Source organism: Suricata suricatta, chromosome 9 (genome assembly GCF_006229205.1).
Source record: "Suricata suricatta isolate VVHF042 chromosome 9, meerkat_22Aug2017_6uvM2_HiC, whole genome shotgun sequence".
Classification (NCBI taxonomy): domain Eukaryota; kingdom Metazoa; phylum Chordata; class Mammalia; order Carnivora; family Herpestidae; genus Suricata; species Suricata suricatta.
In genome coordinates, this window is record NC_043708.1 from 110,607,009 (window position 1) to 110,610,194 (window position 3,186).

Here is a 3,186-nt window from a genome sequence, read left to right on the forward strand (position 1 = left end):
TTGCTGTCCCTTTATTTTATTATTTTATTTGAGAGAGAGAGAGCTGGGAAGAGGAGAGAGAGAGAGAGAGAGAGAGAGAGAGAGAGAGAGAGAGAGAACCTTAAACAGGCTCCATGCTCAGTGTGGAACCCAACTTGGAACTCAATCCCATGTCCCTGGGGTCAAAACCTGAGCAGAAACCAAGAATTGGACAATCAACAGGGACATCCAGGTGCCCTTTGTTGTCCCTTTATAATTACTCTTCCACCTCTAATTCCTGGACTTACTCTCCATCGCTGTATGTTTATCTTTCAAGAGTGTCATTTTGAGACTAGCTTCTTTCGTTCAACATAATGCCTTTATCATTATGTTGTTATAATGCCAAGTTGTTGGGCAGATCAACACTTCACCCTTTTTTATTGCTGAGTAATATCCCATTGGGGTCAGCTTCTGATAGCACTCCCAAGTCAGTACATGGTTTCACTATTCTAACAGTTATTTGGGCCAAAAACATTGGCTTCATCCTTGATTCTCTTGTCCAACCTACAGATACAATCCATCAGTAAATCCTGGTGGCTTTTCTTTCAGAATAGACCTGGAATCTCACAACTTACCAGCTTCTTTGCTGTCATCTAGTTCAGGCCACCATCGTGCTCTGCCAGGCCTAGCACTCCCACTCTTACCCCTCCACCCTCAGTCTAGTCTCCACACAACAGCTAGAATGAGCCTCTCAAAGACCTAAATTGGATCAAGCCACTCTTCTGCTCAACTCTCCAGTGGTTTCAATGTTAACAACCCAAAGTTGTCACCATGGCCTAAAAGGCCCTGCATGATTGGGCCCCTGGCTACCTATCAGATCTCTTTTCCTGCCACCCCCCCACCTCACTCAGTCTGTGTCAGTTATAGGGGTCTTCTTGCTATTCTGTTAGCAAGTCAAGTATGCTCCTGCCTCAAAGTGTTTGAATCTTCAGTTCCTCTGTCTGGAACATTCCTTCTCTAGATATCCTCAAGTCAATTCCAGTTTCTGCTTATCAGTCCTTCTCTGACTGACATCTAAAATAGTAGCTACCTGACACCACTGTCTAACCCTTACTCTGCTTGGTTCTTCATATAGTGCATACATATTTGTTTTTCTGTCTTTCAACACTAGAAAAAACTTTTAGGACAAGAAATTTTTTTGTTTACTCTTAACAAGCACCTAGAGGGGTGCCTTGTCTGGCATATAGTGGGAGTTCAACGAATGTTTTTAATGTTTTTATTTATTTTTGATAGAGAGAGAGAGAGACAGAGCATGAGAGGGGGAGAGGCAGAAAGAGAAGGAGATACAGAACCGGAAGCAGGCTCCAGGCTCTGAGCTAGCTGTCAGCACAGAGTCTGACGCAGGGCTCGAACCCATGAACGTGATATCTGACCTGAGCCGAAGTCAGAGGCTTAACTGACTGAGCCACCCAGGTGCCCCCGAATGTTTTTTATTTAATAAGTAATAGGAGGAAGAGACAGAATAGGAACACATGTAGATTCCTAGATTTTAGGGCATTCTACATTTATTTCATTTTATTTTAATTTCAGTATAATTAGCATACAGTATTAGATTACTTTCAGGTGTATAATATAGTGATTCAACAATTCCATACATCACCCAATGCCTATCATGACATGTGCACTCCTTAATCCTCATCATCTGTATCATCCATCCCCCCTGCCCCACCTCTCCTCTGGTTAGCATCAGTTTGTTCTCTATAGTTAAAAGTCTGTTTCTTAGTTTGTCTCTCTCTTTTTCCCCTTTATTCTTTTGTTTTGTTTCTTAAATTCCACATGAGTGAAATCATATTGTCGTTCCTTGCCTGACTTATTTCATTTAGCATTCCACTCTCTAGTTTCATTCACATTGTTGCAAATGGCAAGAATTTGTTCTTTTTTATGGCTGAATAATATTCCAGTGTGTGTGTGTGTGTGTGTGTGTGTGTGTGTGTGTGTACATATCACATCTTCTTTATCCATTCATCTATCAATGGATACTTGAGCTGTTTTCATAATTTGGCTATTGTAAATAATGCTGCAATAAACATAGGGGGCATGCATTCTTTTAATTAGTGTTTCTGTATTTTGGGGTATAGGGCATTCTACACTTTGTTACTTATACGATAAGATAATCAGGGGAAGATGTATGGGAAGTGTAGGGTTACAGGTTTGTGAAGATAGCAGATGGCAAATTAACTAGAAAAATATTATAATGAAATTTCCAGGCACTAAAAAATTTCAGAGCCCATTTATGGCTGAAATTAACAAGCTAGTGATGCCAGTCTGTTTAGCAGGATAATTTTCTACAACCAGCTACAGGAATACAAAGGCATGTGGGTCCATCTAGGGTGGAGGGTTTAGTTGGAGAAAAAGGACGTGGCAGACAGGTTCAAGAGTAAGAGCCAGATTGTAACGGTATACCCTTGTATCTAAGACGCATAAGAAGAGAAATAAAGAATCCAGATTAAGTGGAGGCTTTCAACCGATTAGAGGTGCTGATAAAGTGAAAAAAGTTCTCAACAAGTTCTTCAGCAGTCAAGCTGAAGGGACGTCAGGTTGCAGTTGGACTGAAGGATGTTCCAATTACTAATTTGTGACACGATAATGTTCGGTGACAAGGTCCAGGGTTTTGAATGAGATTGGGAGGCTGATGTTAGGGTCGCTAAAGATGAGGCCCAGATGGTAACGGGTAGTTTGACTTAAATTGTCCAGATGGAAAGATAGAGGAGAGAAAGTTAAATCACGGAGCTGGATGCACAAATAAACAGATGATTTGTAACCGTTTACATAGGTGGCAAAGTCTGAGTGTCTGAGAAGCAAGGGTTTTTACAAGAAGTGACCGTATTCGGCACACAGCCGCCCACCCCCACCCCCGCTTTTGAACCTGGGAAGTGAGACTACTAATTCATGTAAGGGGGTTCCAGAGGATGCAGCATCCTCGGAACACACAGGTCTCAGTCCAAGAGGTTCAGAGAAAACTCATCTGGAAGCGGGAATCTCAGGGGAAAATCGGTTTGAAAGCAGGTGGTTGGGAAGGGGAGCGAGGCAGAGAAAAACACCTACACCTCTTGTTCTTTATTTACTTTCCTACCAATCTGACAACGCGCCACAACCTCCGCAAACAGAAAACACGCAAGCGTGAACGCAGACCGGCTCTTTTCAACTCCGCGCGGAAGCCCTCGCACC